We start from the raw sequence: 19,754 nt of genomic DNA on the forward strand, positions 1-19,754 counted from the left end.
GCAAAAAAGTGATGATTGTGTGCATTTCTGTTGTAGAGGGAGAAAACCCATGAGAAAAAGAAATCTCACAAATCTTACAAATTACACTCAGTTCCTGTAGTTCCCAAAAGAAAATGTTTTTCTTGAAGAGAGGTACTTCTGTCATCTTGTCATCTTTACATCCCTCCTGCACACCTTTATTAGCATAAAAGAATAAGGAAAACAATAAAACATAATACAAGAACTGACTGGGAAGCATCCTAGACTGAATCTTCAGGCTTTGCTGAGTACTTGATGAATGCACACACCTTTACTTCCAGCTACATATCCACTTTACCACGCCAGGCCTTCTCACGGACCTTTGCATCTGCAATGATATGCTCCCAGAGCTCACTATGGCCTTCCAGTACTTGAAAGGAGTTTATAGGCAGACAGGGTAGCAATTTTTTATAGGGTCTAATAGTGACAGGACAAGGGGGAATGACTTAAAACTAAAAAGAGGGAAATTTATGTTAGATGTTAGGAAGAAATTATTTACTCATAGAGTGGTGAGGCACTGGCACAGAGTGCCCAGAGGAGCTATGGATAACCTAATTCCTGGAGGTGTTCAAGAGCAGGATGGATGGGGTCCTGGGCAGCCTGAGCCAGGGGGTGGCAGCCTTGTCTACCCTCAGCAGGGGTAGAGCTCCAACCTGTGAGATCCCTTCCAACCTACAACATTCCATGATTCTATAATTCTTTCCAGCATCATGTCAGGTTGGTGTATCACCCCCTGGCAGTGTGATGCCAGGCCTTGGTCAGGGCCGGACCCCAGAGCTCGCTCCTCTGACTTGGCATCCCACTGAGATCTGGGGCACACTGCCAGCAGGCTGCAAGGAAGAGTTAGATTTTTCATTTAAATTTTGGCACCCTCTGCAGTCATTCCTGTTACTTCCAAGGACTGTTGCCATTGTATTAAAAAGAGTAAATTTGCTGCTGAGTTACTTACTGCCCAGAAAATCCATCTGAAACCTGCTGCTGCCAAATCTGAGGATTCGATATTGGGCCAGGGACTTTAAATAGCTTCTGCTACCGAGGATTTGCTGCTGTCTATGCTGTCTACAAAAAAATAAATAAAAAAAAAAATAAAAAAAATAAAAAAAAGAAAGAAAGTAAAAAAAGAGATTGATAAAGACTCAGTTTGAGGGATTGGACATGGGCTGTTAGAAACTGAAAATTGCCGCTTCTGGAGTAGTTAGTACCTATCCAGCTTTTTTGATTGAATCATCTGGTTTTTTAAACCTAAGTTTGGTTGCCCAGGGTCCAGGATAAACAGCACATCAACAAACAAAACCTCTAACATTGCCCTCTTATAATAAGCAGAGGGAAGCCCTGTTATATAGGTCAGCTGCCTTTTGTAACACAGAACACCAGCCCTCACTGAGCTCTCGCTATTACTTCTCACAGCCCTTCCCTGCTCCTGCCCACCAAGATACCCTACATTTTTAAAAGGGTGCAGTTACACTTTATTTTGTTTTTGGTTTTTTTTTTTTTTTTTTTTTTTTAACCTAAGTAGCACCTTTAATTGTGGTCTGAAGTCTTTAGACTAGGGAACCCAGATCTGACATGCTTCTTTTCAATAGGACACCTGAACGTGCACTTACCTATGTAGAGCAAACCTGCCTCTATCCCTCTACCTTCTCTTTTCCCCCTGCATCTGTGCCATACACCTACATAAGAGAACTGAGGCACTCCCATGCCAGAAGACCATCCTTTGTTTTTCTTAATCTTCTCTACCATGCAGACAGGTGCAGCAGCTGCAGCAGTGCATGGGAATCCACGCACCAGCCAAGAGCCTCTGGCTGCCGTTGCGCTCACATGCTGCAGAGGCACTGGCAGCCACACAGCATGAGGGCTCTGCGTGCCACAGCGTGTGAGTTCACTCTGCACTCTGCTGTGCAGATAGAGCCTTAGCAACAGCAACCACTGTGCACTGAGCACAAGCTGGGTTGCTGTTAAGTGTTTAAAGGAGCCCTCCCCTGTGAGTGATTTGTGTAGGAAATGATGGGAATTGTAATGATTTTGCCAGAAACCATAGTACAGCCTGTAGTATTTTCTCATCTAACTCTGATGTTAGTGATGCAAAAGTGCTTCATTTCCTTATAATCAGATGCTGCTTGGAAGCCCTTTTCTCTTCCTTCTTTTTGTCTTCCAGAGAACTTCCTTTTCTTAGAACTTGGTAGATCTGTGTAATCTCTTTCACACACTACCTTATTTCTTCAGGGTTAAACAGAGAGTCTGTTTCCAGTTCATAGCATGGAGTATTTGGAAGCTGTGGTTTCCCAGGAACACACCAGATAAGAAAGATGGAAATATTTGCTGCATCCTATGGGGGCATTAGACCTCTTCTCCCTAGTTTCAGGGCTTCCAGGGAATTCATCATCTTGGCACAGGACTTAGGAACTTCCATACATTGGAGGCTGTTACTGGAAAAGACACCAATGATCAGATTTCAAGAAGATACGTGCTGTCACCAGAACGCAAGCTGCTTTTCTTCACAATATTAAACATCTTTCTTATTAATTCAGCATTAATATCTGCATTAGAAAACATTTGGTTTGCAAAGAGATTTGAGGTAAATGTTGTGCATAGTCATGCAAATAAGCAGTAATGCTGAGGATATCCTTGAAGACACACTGAAAGCTCTTTCTTGCCCTTGCCATTGTGGCATTTGCAATTCAGAAAAATTTTAATTTGGAAAAGGCTCATTTGGTTTTGTTTAAAATATTCTGTGCGCTAAAATGGGAAAATCTAAAATGAACATTTATACACTCAATGGAAAAGCTAACAAATGATAAATGATTGAAATGAGTAATAGGGGATGATTAGTCTTCATGATATGCTATGGTAGAAAGATCTGACTATCACTGTAGAAAGAAATGGGATTATCATAGCCACAGACTGATATCATGCAGATTAGATACACAGAACATAAACACTTGCATATTGAAAATGATTGTAAACATTTATTTCAGTTTTGATCAGCTACCAATATGATCAATTATTTTTTTCAAGAAAAACTGCTATAAAAAGACATAACAACATTAAATCCAAAAAACATTCAACACTTTTTTTTTCCCCAAGGTTTTCCTCTTCATCTGTAATGGACCCAAATCCTTTTATCTGCTTTTTTATAGATGTTATTGGGTTGTTTCTAAAACTGCATTCACCACCAGCATTTTGTGTCCCAGTAGTACTGCTTAAAAACAATACAAACTTTGCATTTTAATTACTATGTGTATCCTATTGACCTCCTATCTACTTTGTGCCAGCTTCATTAATAACTCATGCCCAAGTTGCTCATCAAATTCAGGATTGAGCTGTTCCAGAGTTTCTGAAATAATATTTTTTGGAGTGTGTGCAATAGATAGGATGCCTCCCCTAATTTCCAGGAAACAAAAAAAAAGTAAATGTGGAGAACTGTGCCTTCATAAAAGAAAAATCTATTTGTCAGGGTGTGACTACACATACATTTGGCCATTGTAGTCTATGCTTGCTATATAGCCTTGCTCTATCCATGCTGACATTTTATTTGATATGATGAGCCACTGCAGGTGAATTTTCATATTTGAGTCTAAGCCCTGCAGCCTGCTAGTGTCAGAGCCCTGAACAAAGAATTGTTTGTGCACCTGTCAAACTGATCTTGTTTTTTTCTATATGTTTGCATCACTGGTATGCCACTCTGGATTATCCCTGAAAGACTGTGGTGAGAGGGAGGCTCCTTAGAACTAAGAGAAAGAAAATTTAATTCCTATCTTCAAGAAAACTGAGAGAGGGGATCAAGAAAACTTCAGCTTCAACTTGAACTCTGGATAAGTGATCCAGCAAAGTATCCTGTACAATTTCCAAGCATATGGAGGATAAGGTATCTGGGATTCTTCACCAAAATGTCACAAAGGGGAAATCCTGCTGAACAATCTGAAAGCCTTCTACAGTGAAGTGACTGCCTCAGTGGATGAAGGAAAAGGGGTTGATACTGTTCGACTTGATTTTAGCAAGGCTTTTGACAAGGTTTCTTTGACATTCTCATATGTACATGATATGTACAGGATAGGTAAAATAGGTAAATGGGCAGAGAAGTGGGCTGAAAGTCAGCCAAACTGCTAGAGGTCAATCAGCAGCATGAAGCCCAGCTGACTGGCCTCAGGAGTCAGTACTGGAGTCAATACTGTCTGTCATCTTCATCAATGACTTGGCTGGTGGAACAGCACGCACCTTCATTAAGTTTGCAAATGCTACAAAACTAGAAGTGGTTGACAGATTGAATGTCTGTTCTGCCATTCAGAGGGACCTGAAGAAGGAGGGGAAATGGACCGAAAGGAACTTCATGAATTTCCACAAAGGGAAATGCAAAGTCCTTCTCCTTGAGAGGAATGACTCCATGTGTATTCTCGGGGCCACCCAGCAAGAAATCAGCTTGACAAAGAAAGATCTCGGTGTCCCAGGGAACAAGCTAATACCAGTGAGGTCCTTGCAGCCAAGAAAGCTGATCCTTTACCTGCATTCAACCCCGATGATCTGGGACTGTGTCTAGTGCTTGCCTCGCTAATGTAGATGTACAAAATACAGAAAATTCCATGAAAACATATTTTTACTGTGAGGATAATTTATGAACTTCTAAACCTTGAGTATTAACATGTGCTTGGGTTCTATATAATTTATTAACATCTCCTTAGTATTTTTAGTTTAATTTATGGTTGTACAAAGATATATAACTCTATTAAATTATTCAGTCAGTGAAAAAGAAAAACAAAAACATTTTGTCTATGATCAGTTGAACTTCTGAGGCAAGAGGTATTAACATTGTCAGCAAGAAAGGAGAAAAATATATGACTTGATAGATACCTGGAGTTAAGAAAACATCTCCCAGCCAGGATCAGCTCATTTTTGATAATAGGATGGAAACCATTTGTACAAAGTTTCTTGAGGACAAAAAAGCATTTACTGCAACAGACCAAGGAGACGTGTCATTACACAGCTGATTTGTAAAGAATACAGTTATTAAATATGCAGCCACCTAGAGATATTACCATACAGGATCAGACAGAACTTTCACAGATCTATGTATCATGCTGTTAATATTGCTGCCTTATTTTTCTATGATTTAAGAAATATATATGTATTTTCAATATGTAAGGATTTGAATATTAAATTCTGGTTATGTTAGTTTTATTCCGGTGGAGGAAGGAAAGCCCTCAAAACAAATACACAACACTTTCCCCCCGTTCTTTTGCAACAGAAATATAAAGTTTTAAATCTCCATCTCAAAAGACTTCCATAAACACTTTTATTTGGATTTCTTTGTCTTATTATTTTAGGACTTTGCAGGAGCCCAAGCATTCTACTTGCTGAGTAAATACAATCAGTACCAATTATACTCAGGTTTGTCTGTGAGAAAGCCAGTAAGCATAAGCTAAAATGGCCAAAACCATGCTGGTAGCTGAACAGATTTGAAATTGGTTCTGCTTAGTTTAGAAGCAAAATCAACAACCTGTGACTGTGCTTAATACTGGATGTGGTTTTTATATCTATTACACAAATAATTTTGATTATGCAGTATGCACAGATCAACTCAAAATGTACCATTCTATAGAAAAAAGCAATGCAAGGAAGGACAAAATTTGACATTATTAAATATATATGTAAATGCAAATATATAAATAGTTCTTCACACTGTTTATAATGTTCTTGAGAGTCTTCAGCACAAGTAAAGTAAAAAACATATTTGGAACAATTTAAATATCGATACTCTATGATTAATATTTCTCTAGAGATTTAAAATGCAATTAATCTTTTCAGTCTGTATCCTCAACTGTCAGGGTTTCTGCATTACTGATGTGTTAATGTTTAGTTGCACCTTAAACTTTCAAGCTTTTCCATTCGGGCCTGAGCTCAGCCTTGACAGAACAGTACAGTAAATATACACTAAAATGGATAATATGAATGACCATCTCTTTTTAATATTCATAGAGCTGTTATACTGAACTAAGCTTTCATTTGGCTTTCTGCAAAATTATTTTGGTAACTCTACTACCGTTAAATGAAGGTCAGGGATTTTGGTTTTACTTTTACTCAAGTCCATGTAACACATAGAGTTAATCAAAATATCTTCAACATCAACAGTATAATTTTATTGTTACTGCTCTTTGAAACCCCAATATTTTCATGGTTTCCTCATTAAAACCCATCTTTCAAATGTATCAGTGTATTTCAGTAGAAAGTACATAAATTTTATGCTTAAATGGACAAGTGTAATGGGTAGAAACAGATGGTGGACCTACTTTAGTTTGTATGTACATAGCTATTCTATTTTTGAGATGTTTTGATTCCTTTGATGGTAGTAGTTCTGGGGAAGATAGAAGTGCTTTCCAATGGCAGCAGAAAAATCACTATTAACTGCAGAGCCTGTACTTTCCTTTACAGATTCCATCAAATGTACTGTACTTACAGTAATCATGTGGAAGATATTACAGCAGTAGTAATAGGTTAGGTGTGATTCCAGTTACAATGCCTGCACAGGATAAGAATTTTCAAAGCTTCAATTTGAGACAGCACTAAGCTGAAAAGTGAAGACGTGAAGATGATGATCGATAGACATGATACCATTTTAAATGACAAGAGCAGAAAAACTTGTAAGGCAAGAATAAAGGAATGGATGACCTTGTAAAAAGGCACAGATAATGATCTGTAATCTATAGTGCTGGCTTCACATGGAAGTGTGGATCTGCAATGTGTAGGCGCAAGTAAGTATCATGTTTTCTGTGTAAGAAAGTGATTGATTTGAATTCTAATCTCAAATTTTACACTTGGAGTTATTATAAATAATTTTAGGCCCAATTGTTGAATTAACTTGGGGAAGGGGTTAAAATAGTTTTGGAAGATGAAGAATATGGCAATCTTAAAACACAATCAAGGTTCTTTTCACCAAGAGATTTCGTCAATCCATCCTTCTATCTTGAAAAAATATAACAAAAATGTGCAAACTGTCTGACAATTCAGAGAGAAGGATTTCAGTCTAGTTTGTGTTTCTGATCTATTCTTGTGAGGCAGAAGAGAGTACCCAGACTACTGTGGTTCAACTGTTGCTAAACTTCAAACAATATAGCATTGTCAACAGATCCATTAGAAAATCATATTTACATTCTTCTTTTGTTTTTCCTTTCTGCAGTTCCACGCATAAAGGTTTAGAAACTTACTTTTTCACTTCAATGTGCACTGCCCTTTCCTCCCATGTTACAAAAGATGTATTTGAATCTCTCGCATTGTCAAAAGCATTGCTGAAAGAGCTGGAGTAAAAGTAATGCTGTGTATTAGTAACCAAGTTAAGCAGAGGCAGTTGCTTGGATTTTTTCTGTAATGTCAGAACTTGGTGCGGTAGACTAGGAGTTGCTTATAATAACAGGAATAGCATTTTTTGATTGTGTGATTATACCGCTGATGTTCTGTTACATGAAGCTTGATCAACAGCAGCGGTGCCAGAAAATATATCCCAAAGAGAAGGAAATGTGTCCTTCTGAACACACTGGGAAAATAATGCAGAGCATTTTACTCCGAAAGACTTTCTTTGCTCCTGGCACACTAGATTTTTCCAAGAGTATCTGAACAAGACGGGGTTGTAAGATCTTGGAAAGCACTGAGAGAGCAGTCTGGCATGCAAAAATCCACAGGTTAAGCAAGATCTGAGTTAGGAAGACCCTATGGCAAAAGGTGGTTTTATAATGTCTGTTTTTACAGTTTTTCTAATCATTATGCTGTCTTCTCTAAGCTAGGAGTGTGGACTGACCCTGTGTCTCAATGGGGGAAATTCTTCACTAGGAAAAGCACAGAAGTTTCCAACTAAATCATAACCTCAGAAGAGTTGCATCCCCAGGGAGAGAAAACTTAGGCCATAAACCAGCAGGTTCCAGGGACCTCAGCAGGGAAGACAGAGGCACATCAAGCTCTATATCAAGCCATAAGTCTGTTGGCCGTAAAACAGGTTGGGTTTGAGAAGAAAATTGTTTCCTCTCCGCATGCTTGAAATTCAAATTGATATTTGATTTGGAGAGGTTCACAAGCAGACTCAGCTGGCTAACACAGTAAGAGGTAGACCTGGTGTAAAAACACATTGCCTCTATGGTTTTATGTGAACAATAAATAAAATATAATAATGACTAATTAGTTATGAGGGTTCTGTTCTACAATAAAATGTACCGGTCTTTTCTTTGAACCATATTAATGTTTTACATGATGTACTGCTTTCTAATTTGACCTTGTGACATATTACCACTTCAGCCTTCAAATTTTGTAAATCAGCTGCTGAGCCACAGCAGCAAAGGTTTTCAAAGTGAACTTGTATGTTGTTTATGTTTGGTTACAAAAAGCAAACAGGATCAGGAGGTCTGCCAAACCATGACATTGCCACCTGACTACTGGCTATGCATGATTAACAAGCAAATGTGGACACTGGGAGTCATAAAAGCAGGGCAGCAAATACCAGGAAAGGACATTTGCTGAATAAACTCCCATCAAAATCTGCCTTTTTTTTACAAACTGAATGCAAACTGCTCTTATCCTTTCAAAACTGTATCCTCAAGTCACAGCCCAGCAGTGAAACTGGTTATGAATTATGAAGATGTCTTGCCTTTGCTTTTATCTACTTGCACAAAATAAGGATTTTTCTTCCCATCTATTGGGAAGCACACATTGATTGGATTGGATCGCTTATGCAAAGTAAAGCTGGTCCATGTGGGATGTTGCAGTGCAGCCTTTCACAAGCAAGTCCCGGGCAGATTGCAATCACACAATGGGTGAATTCTCATAATATATTGGTCATTCAATTTGGATCTAGCACTGAAGAAATATGTCCAAATCCACAGAAATACCAGCACCTGCTTATCCACCCTTAGCCTCCCTGCCACTGCTCACAAAGCTTACAACACTTGCCTTGTTTGGAGTTAAGTAAATCAGAAACAGAATCGTCCAAGGAAAGCAAAACACAAAAGACAGAGTGAACCCTGCCAGGGCATTAATGGAAAGACACTCAATTTCATTTTGGTTATAAACATAAATTATAAGAAGAGAATTTAGAAATTAAAAAAAAAAAAACCAACTGAAAAACCAGCTACAAACAACTCCTGGAAGCTACTAGATAGCCCTCACTTTTACAATAAACATGTTCCCAAATATCATTTGTAAATATCTGTGAAACCATGTTGAATTTTAGCATGCGTCCCATGGTTTTGCAACAGTGCTTCTGAGATGTGAGAATTGCAGAGCGAACTTTGCAATTTCTGGACAGTAATAACATTTTTGAAGCACATATAGCAGCACACAACTGCTGTTGCTCGAGCAGGCTCACTCTGCACATCTGGCTTTATCGTGCTAAAGCAATCCAGTGCCAATTCCTGCAGGAAAAACCCACAAATCCAGCAACACTCCTGAAATGAGGAACAGCTCTTTTCAGACATCCATGCAACAAATGCACTCTTGGTTTCAGTCGCAAAATCTGCAGTCTTTCATGTCTGTCTTCCAAAGAGACCTACTTAGATAAGTTTTCTTAAATAGTGTCAATGCTTTACAAAGAGGTAAAGGAATTTTCTTTCTACGTAATCCTTGTGAAAGTAGCAGAAAAGTCACAGCTACTCTGTAGATTTAAGCTGATATTTCTAAGCCTATTTTAAAAAACTGCAGATATATGCTTACATATTTGCCTAAAAACACAAGTCTGTCCTTGTTCTTTTACAACAACAAAAAAGAAATAATGAAACCCAAGCCTAATGGTACTATAGATATTCACTCCAATAAACCTGAAGCTGAATGATTTGTCAGTCATGCGTTTATCTATATGTGGTAAAAATGGGTAAACACTGCATAAAATATATTTTGTGCTTCTCTGGTCTTGGGCAGATTAGCACAAATTAAATTTCACACTAATCTGCCCATGGTCAGGAGAGCTACATTAGGAGTGAGTAGGATTCAGCTAATTGTAAAAAATACTTTTCCTCTATTACAGTGATCTGTGAATATAGCAAATATATATCCTGGAGAGCTACCTTTAATTTATCAGTATGGAATCAATAATGGATGATGATGAATATCTCTGTGTGGAAAAAATATTTTGTTACTTGATATTATTTTAATTTTTTTCACCAAATTTGAAATATGTTTTCTTTTTTCCACTTCATGTGTTTGTATTGAGCATTCAATATTCATCGTTTAGGTTATCCTGCTCAGTTATGTTTGACCACCCAAGTCACATGGCATCTGAGCCATAGAAGTCAAGGCTGAAGAATACACCAAACTGCCAGAAGAGGGAAGTCCAGGATCAGAAGTTCCTTCTTCAGAGCAAACATGAAACATGACATTGGGCATACAAAAATCATACAAAATATTACCCTTTTTAAGCAGAGGTTGCTGAAGCAGGACCATGCCAGGTATTTGGACAAATTAGCATGGATATTATTAATATGTATTAGATACAGAGCTTGCTCCTTCTCCAATGTTATATTGATTTTTTTCTGGGTTACTGACTGAGAAAAGTGTTATAATTCCACAAATTAACACCCAAAAGTTTTGTTCTGCTCTGCATTTGGTGGAAGGACAGACAAAAATGCATGTGCAGAAGAATTGGCCACGAGAGGCAAGGTTGTTTCTCACATGCAGCAACAGAGCTGTTTGGGTCTGTGGGGAACTGCTCTGGGACAGAAGCTGTGACACCTCAGTGAAGGCAGCAGGGAGACCATTGGGCCTGGAAGGAGCAGGAAAACAGTGAGGCCTCAAACCTCCTGACCAAATTTGAAAACAGTATTTAGAGCATCCCAAGTATATTTCTTTTGGCTTGAGACTAAATACTTGGAAATATTTATGCTACACAGTAGGGGAACTGAGATAATATTATACTTTGTTTTCCAGACCAGCTTTCCTGCAACGCAACTTAACTCTCTGTTCCATTATACACCAGGCTTTTTTATGACTTTCCAGAAAGTATTACACAGTTAAAAATCAGGAATGGTGGTATGTAAAACACTGATAAATAAATGCTAATGACTCCCCATCTTCTTCAAAGAGAGACTTCTATACTGTTTCTGAGTAAGCAAACACCACGTATACACAGAAAACATCATAAATAATAAAAGACATTCTGAAATGTATTTACAATGCTCTGAATAGCTTTAAACAAAAGCTGTTAAATAGCCAGGCTTTCCTCACACAGACTTCCCTGCATTTGTAGTTGTTGAATGTTTAAATTTAAAGGCAAGGCTTCAACACAGCATTAACACTTCTGCTTTAACACATTTGTAGAAACACATTCTCCTCCAATCCTTGCACAGCAACAGTTTTCCCATCTTTTCAGTGCAGTGATAATGTGTAGCCCACAAGTCCTTGCTGAGCCCTGCAGAAGCCTGCAGCTGCCACAGCCCCCCGAACCTGGCAAGCAGCGTCTGTGCAGGATCTGCAGAGGGCAGAGAAGGTGCTGGGGCGTAACTGCTTCCTACCATGGCCAAGTCTCAATTCAGGCAGGGGATGCACAGTCCTCTTTCAGCATCTGTGTTTGGAATTCTTCCACACTGCAGCCTGGCTTCCTTAGAGAGGATGACTGTGCTCAGACTGCAAGGAAACAGCACACTGGGAAGCATGGCTCTGTACCTTCAGGAACTCCTGGTTACCACAACCGTTACCAGTCTTATCACACCCATTTCTGCTCAGTGCTGCTTCCTCTGACGTGATTTCCTCTGTTTTGTTCAGAAAGAAGAGTTTCAGCACTGAAAACCGCATCATCTCCTCACTGATTTTGATCCTGTCTTTGCATACACGAAAGTCAGAACAGCAATCCCACACAGACTTTGTCACACTTTGGTAACATTTTCATTTCTCTTAATACAAGAGAGGACTTCTTCTGGTGTTTCAGTATTGCTTTGCAGTTCCAGCAAAATATAATACAGAATCAATCAAAAGAGCAGTAACTCAGCTTAAGTGATTATCAAAACATTTGCAGAAATCTAACTGCCAGCTGAAAGGATGGTACCACGAAACTCCCTGGGAAATCTCCCATTTGAATTAGGAACAAATATACTTTTTTTTATCTCTCATGCTTTGGTCAACAGAAGTGGAGCGTGAGTTTTCAAGCCAAGATCCATTCATTTCAGTTTTCTCTCCTTGTGAGTATACACCATTGCTTGCCAATGTCCAGCATTTATCCTTTAAAACTTTGTCCCTTTCCTTTTATAGACCTGTGTAGCATTATGCTGATGTGTTAGACGAAGAGATTACATGAGCCAGTCATTTTTTCAGCAACAAGTTCCACTGAATATACTAGATCATGGTGAGATGTAGCCTGGAATGTATATTAAGGTATTAATGGAGCGTCTATACTCGATATGAAGTTTTCATGCTGAGCTGCACTGGTGTTAATCTAGTTTGATTACAAAGCCTAATGTAAATTCTTAGACAGATCTTCTATTTTAGCTGAGAAACGAATGCTGACAGTTTACTGCAAGATGACAAATGAATGCTGACATTTTATTCTTACATGTTTATAAATCAGTTTAAAGGTTAAGAGTCATTAATGCGGGCAATCTGAAGAATCCATATACATAAACAAAATATTCATTTTGGATAACTATATATGTCCAATGTCATTCACAGAAGATAAAAGTCAGATTAAAGAATGAGGGGGAAAATGTGAATTTATCAGTATTAGTTTGTCTCTTAACTGGAAGCTGAATTACCTGATTGATAGGCCTTCTGATCAGACTCACAATATACAACGTGGACTTTTTTGTCATTTACTTTGAAAATAAAATATCTTCATGACAATTCGTAAAGAACAAAGATTAACCCCTCCCTTCCCACATGACATACACTGATTAGAAGTATTTGCCTGTAACTGAACCAATTTTGCTGTCACTTTGGATATGACAGGGAAAAAAGCTAATCAGTATGGTCTATGCTATGACACATTATAGGAATAATTTACATTTTTATTTGCATTCCAAATCTCCCTGAAATTACCAGAGCTGAGAAATAGTCATGGACTCCTCATATATTTCCAAGAAAAGGTCTAAACAGTGCTCTGAGAAGAGCTCAGATACCAGTGGCAGTTTTTAATGGCTGATGGGGGCAATCTCCAGATGAGAAAAGGGACTGTAGAAAGTAAAAATTATTTTGTGGTTGTACTGAAACTCTAGTGAAGACAGGCAGTCTAGGCAAGCATATCCTATGTACCCTGGTAGAAAGAATGACAGAAGATGCAGCCACGCTCCTCATCATTTTTTTACACTGTATAAGTAACAAAAAGTGTTTCTTTGCAAGGGGAAACTGAGGAAATTGCTGATCATTAAAACTATGAACTGAAATCAGCTTTGAGAAATACAGGGCCAAAATCCTAGAATGATTTCTGTACTTGAAAATATAATGTATACCAATGTACTTTGACTTGCCCTGGCACAGATTTCTCTAGGTAAATTACCAACACACTATGCTTTACCACATAGAGAGATCCCAAGTTTTTTTTCCAGGTATTTATGAGATTTTCGTGATACAAACATAGTGTTTTGTATCTTCTGTTATGCATTACCTAAGAAATGAGACTTACAGATCTAAAATGCATGGACGGAACAGTTTAGATTAAACAGTTCCTATGTTATGTGTTTCACATGTGGATAAGTAAATGCAGCACCCAATTACTTGGAAGTTGTAGGTGTTATATCTAGTTATAGTTATTATTATTAAACCATATTTTAAATGCATACAGAATATCTTTAAAACCACTATGGTAATGGAAATCATCATGCAGAACTTGGGGTATTCTTTAAAAGACATGTTCAACTAATTTTGCTTTCATTTCTCTCTGTTCTTGATTCACATTCTGAAATAAAATTGCTCAAACTTAGTTCTATGAATTTCTTCCACTCTTTAAGTGTTTTATGAATGATCTGACTGAAGCTTTAAAGAGGAGGTAATGCAAGCATACAAGGAGTACCCAAAAAGGATATTTTTGTTTCCCAAAGTATTTTCCCATAATTCCTCCAGCTTCATCTGAAAGGTGTGTCCTAAAACTGAAGAAGAGGGTTAAAAAAAAAAAAAATAGAGCAGGACAAAAAACCAGAGGGTGGTTGGACACAGAAACAGGCTGCACAGGACAGTGACCACGGCCTCAAGCTTCCGGAATTCAAGATGCATTTGGACATGATTTAAGAAATAGGATTTGATTTTTAAGTGATCCTTTGTGGAGCCAAAGGTTATTTAAGATATGAGTGGATGGAGCTGTAAGGGACATGGGTTAGTGATGGGACTCAGTAGATCAGGTTGATGGTTGGACTTGGTGATTTTGGAGGTCTTTTTGAACCTAGATGTTTCTATGATTCAATACAAGGCAAACAAATACTATTCAAAGCCAGATACCTGTTTTATGTTGTTTAAGATACTTTCACAAGTATCTCCTGAGCTTGATCACCAGTGTGAGAGCAGCTTCTCTTCTTCAGAAGGAAGTAAGAAAATGGAGTCTGCAGGTCTAGAAAATGTTCATATCAAACATTAGTGTTGCACATAAACTTTATGTTCCATTGTAAAACATATAGGGGTCTGCCAACAGCAGCAAAAACAGGAACACTGCTAAATTGAAATTCGCTTTCAAATTCAAGGTAGTCGTCACTGTTTTCTTCACAACTCATTTATCCCTGATCAAGATTCCAGCTGGTATTGAGATTGTTGTTAGGAAAAGTTTAGGGGATGAGCTATTGAGAAATAGTCAATCTTGGTAAGTAAGGCCTTTCATTTCACCTCTACAAGAGCATTATTGCTTTTTCTTAAGCAATCACATGCCAGCAATTCAAATGTAATCCTTTCCCTGAACCCAACAATAAAGTATATATCCTACTCCATGCAAAGCTGCTCTTTGCCTGACCACTACACAATCACCTGCCAAACACAATAGACGCTTGCAGTGCAGGTATATCATTACATTTGTCTGCCACGATGGCTTGATTAAATTGACCTCTTGTTATTCAAAAGGCTGAACAGGCATCTGGAATAGCACGGTGGTATGGCATACTTGTGATTTTTATATTGAAAATATTTCAACCTTCTGAAAATTGTTACACAGAATACAGAAGAAGTTTGAAGTTGGTGTGTTGGTTTTTCATGATTATCTTTAAATATTTTGCACTGAAATAAATGTTGTTCGTCAGAGATATAGAACTTTTATGCTTCATGTTTAAACTCGACTATTTGCCTAGGAAGAAAACATTCATCACCACTAAATATTGAAAATTTGCATTCATATAATACTTAATGGTTGAAGAAGAATGTTTTTCATTTAAGTATATCTGCTTCTCGGGATCTGTACTGCTCATGGCTGAACCAGTAAGATTTCACCAGTGTGTTAGTGATTATTCTCCCTAAAACCAGGTATTGACATCTGCAGAGTACATTGTGTAGTGATGCTGGCACACTGAATCTGACCTTAAATTTCCTGAATGAGCTCATTTTGTGAGGAGACACTCAAAGGGTCTTACGAACCCTTGTTATGTCTTAGAGTATGTAGCGGCTCCATACATTCATAGGGCACATTTTTTAAGTTTTTGAGAGGGACAAAATGATGCATCTATGAAAAGTGGTTCATCTGCCCTTCAAACTGGCAGGGCAATGTTCCTGAAATGTGAGGAAGCCTTTTCTGTATTGCTGCAGCTGAATCAGCAGTGACATTCAAATCTGCCAAAGATACCATTGCTGAGAACGAGGAGCAGTTGCTCTCAGACAACATAAGAAGAGGCACATCTTAGATTGTCTGAGGGGGATTTAATGCGTTGGAAGTTGCAGACCGTGATGATGTAGTAATGGGAGATGTCACTTTTGTGTGCCTGCTCTCTGCTTATCTAAGAGTCCATTAGACAGAGGGGGCATAATGAACTATGCAAACAGGCCTGAGTGGACACTGAGATAAATGTCTGTAGATGTATACTGGTTCCCAAACTGAGAATTCTTAAGATGCACCATGAAAAGTGCTGTCACATATGTCAGTACTAGTGTCACGTAATGTCGCTTTGCTGTGGATGATCCTGTGCCACCACGAACAGCAGCAAGGGGAAATATTAAAATCCTACATAGAGCAAACACCGGTCATGCTCTTACAACACAATGGAGTAATTCTCTTGGTAGAGGACTCTGACTGCATGGAAATTCCAACTTCTTCAATGAAATTAATTTTTTAAGTAATTGGCCTTTCAAAAAGTTGCAAATAAATTATTCAAAAACAAAATTGAAGTCTATATTCCTGATGATTTTTTTGCTGGTTTTATCAGTCTTGGTTTTGATGCATTCCTATAAATGACCACATCTCCCAAATAACTGCTTCAGAGTAAATTTACATATATACAAAATGGGATTTGTTTGTTGCAGTCAATATAGGAATTAAATTCAAGTGAGATTGGAAGCAACCTTATGATCTGTGCCTGCAGTGATCAGGGTAGCATCTGGTAGTGAACCTGGCTTTTACTTTTCTGATGTTGTTCTGGGAAATTGTTACCTTTCTCTTTGCTTTCTTGAGTGTGCAGTGGAGTAGCAGGCTTGACTGAAGATAAGCAGGAGAACAGGGTGAAGAGGGAAAGTGAAAAAGGGGAAAGTGAAAAGAAACAGCAGTAGAAAAAAAGTGGTGTTAATAACACTGGAAGTGGGAAAGTGAAAATGGACTTTATAGCTTACTGGGAGACAGAATATGACAGAACCTACTAAAGCTATAAACACTGGCTCTAAATTGCACTGTCTTCAAACATGAAGCAACTTCAGAGATGCTTCACAGAAGGGCAATGGAGTTTTCATCCTGGGAGATATTGTGTCAGCCATACAAAGACTTCTTGGACATGTCTCCATCTCTCAATGTTTCCCCTGTAATTTTGAGGAACTAATGACCGCTACTCTGCAGCTGCTGGTATCACATTCAGCAGAAGCTGTATTGCGTAGTGTATAAATGCAGGGGAACCTGTATAAAGGTCACAGAGACATATTCCCTTTTATCTACTCCTAGACATTGCAACTGGAGTGAGCAATTCCATAATTCATTTCAATGGGACTTTTGTTAGTATTAGATGTAGGCTCCAAATGCCTGACCTGCATTTTTATGAGTGATTTGTTCACGGCAGTGGTAATACTCCACAGAGAAGAGGTTTTGGTACTCAGCAGAGTATTAACTTTACCTCATCTCAATTTCTAAAAGAACATCAGATAGCAGGCTAATGCATGTTTTCAGAATGCTGCATTTTGCATCAAACTGTTTACTATAATGAAACAAGTCATTTAGTTTTATCTGAACCTGCATCGTATCTCTCATTCTTCTGCTTCTGAACATCAAAAGGAGGTACTTGAACTGTGCATCTCCACACTGGCAATGAATTCACAATGGGGTTTTCCTGAGTCCACAGTAATGGCTTATGAGCATCATTGGACAAAGTTGAACAACTTATAACTTTTTTTTTTTTTATTTAGTCTTATCTGGAAATAAGAAAAGTTTGGAAATTTTTGTTTGGGAAAGAAAGCTGACACTTTTGTTATCTAACAATCAATGCTTTTTAACTTTGTGATTATAGGCATTGATTGTGTTTATCATGATCTTAAAGTAAATGCAAAAATGAATATTATCACTTTATATAATAAGTGGCTGGCAAATATGCACAGCAATTTTATATCAGAGAAATATGACAGATATCTGCAAGCTGAATATTTGATGTTTTTCTATCGTGAATGGCAGTATCACATCTCATATTGCAGATATAATCTATGATATCTTTTGATGTTTAGGGAAGAAGAAACACAATGTTATTTAAGGAGGAGGTTCCCACACACCACAGCCTATTTCCTCTTCTGTGAAGTGGCCATCACAAAGGGACAGTGGCACCATCCAGCACAGTAAAGTTAAAAAAAGTGACACTATGTCAACATCTCTCATGTAGTTGTAACATTTAGTTCTGTGAGATGAAGGATTTGGATTTATTTTTCTGATGCTACATATATAGTACACAAATATATTAAAAACTTCTGTAAACTTTGCCAAATCTTTGCTTTTGAGCTAATATCAAAATTACCCTTCCAGAAAAGACGTTTCTCATGAAAAGAAGGGGATTTCTGAAATAATTCACAAAAGCATACTGCACGTCAAGATTTGTAACATTGAAGATAAGCATCTGTTGCTGCCAGAACAGCACTTTCCCAATGCCTGCTCAATGAAAAATGCTATAAACCACCATGAGGACAAAATCCTCAAATCCTTTCTCCACATGTTGCAAATCTTAAAGTCTCTAGTCTCTTCCTCTCTTGGTTCAACGACTTTCACCATGTTTTTCAGAGTAGCATGGGTTGGAGGGGACAAGCAGTAAATGCTGATTCCCTTCCATCCCCATAGCTGTCCTTGCATAAATGTTGGGATTGTCCTGATAGCATGGGAGCTAGTTAACGCTCCCATGCCTAATGAATCGGCAAGCCATACTTCGTGGATGAATAGTATGTTTTTTGTAAAAAGTGAGCATTAAAGTTATCAGCTGTGTCCATCCCATCCGTTCTTGAAGCTCCTCCCACAAGGAAGTCTTTTGATCAAGGCCTGACAACAGACCAAGTTTCCAAGTAAGATGGCTAGCTCTCAGAGAGAAGTGAGTTTCAAGAAATGAGGGATGTAAGAGCCTTAACAAAGAGACATAACTGAAGGAGATGAGGAACTACACAATTTTGTTTAATCATCTCATTCATCTGCTGATCTAACTTTTTATAGCTTCTTGCCCTCTTTTGGAGCTGATGATCTCTCTGTATATGTTTTATACATATGTGTGTGGATGGAGTAGGAGAAACATGTATTTAGAAGCTGCAAACATCAGAATTAAGGTTTTCTATTCACCCAAGTACGAAAGTTCTTGTCCCATGCTTGTAGTTACAATTCATTTATCATGTACCTTCATATTATGAAGAAGCCTCAATTACATGAATGTGCAGATGTGCAGATTTTCTGCCCACCTTCCTGCCCCACACTCTAAGTTCACTCCATTAAAAACACCACAATTATAATTCTAATTCATTCTAATTTACTTTGCTGTGTCTCTGAAGGTTCTGGACTCAAAGCACTGTCAATGCCTGTGAAGATGACTTCAGATGAGAGAATCAGACATAGTCTAACATAGTTGAAGTTTGAATATCTGACATCTTCCACATTTGCAATAGTGTTGGACTCATTTGTTGTCTGCCATGTCTTTTCTGACAGCTCCTGGTAGCCCAGGGCCTCAGCTTTGAAGACGATCTGGCAAGCTGGGAGAATTGTAATTCCCTTCCTCAGTGTCAACCTTCAGGAAAAGGAAGTATCAAGTGCCAGAATCTTTATACCGGAAATATTCAGCATTTTGGAGTGACTGTTCAAAGATTTTGTCTCATCAGTATTTTTGCCACTCTCAGCAGGCCTCATAGGATGTATTGCATTTTTATAGTGCTTGTGCCTTATAATTGCTGCCTTCTGCAGCCATCAGAGTACCCACATTACACTCTTCAGATTAACAAAGTGATTGTTCCCTTTCTCCTTATCTTCTTTGTTCCCACATCATTGTTCTTCCATTGTATTCTTCACGTGATGTTCTCGTTTTCCAGCTCTTCAGAGCTCCACCTCAGCCCAGTTTTTAGAGTGGATTTTAGTTCACAGCCTATGTCCACTTACAGAAAAATAAATTAGCCCTGCTCCACCTCACTTGATGATGGTTCTGACTTTGATGTTTAAGTTTTAGTTC

This window comes from Lagopus muta, chromosome 3 (genome assembly GCF_023343835.1).
Source record: "Lagopus muta isolate bLagMut1 chromosome 3, bLagMut1 primary, whole genome shotgun sequence".
In the NCBI taxonomy this organism is placed as follows: domain Eukaryota; kingdom Metazoa; phylum Chordata; class Aves; order Galliformes; family Phasianidae; genus Lagopus; species Lagopus muta.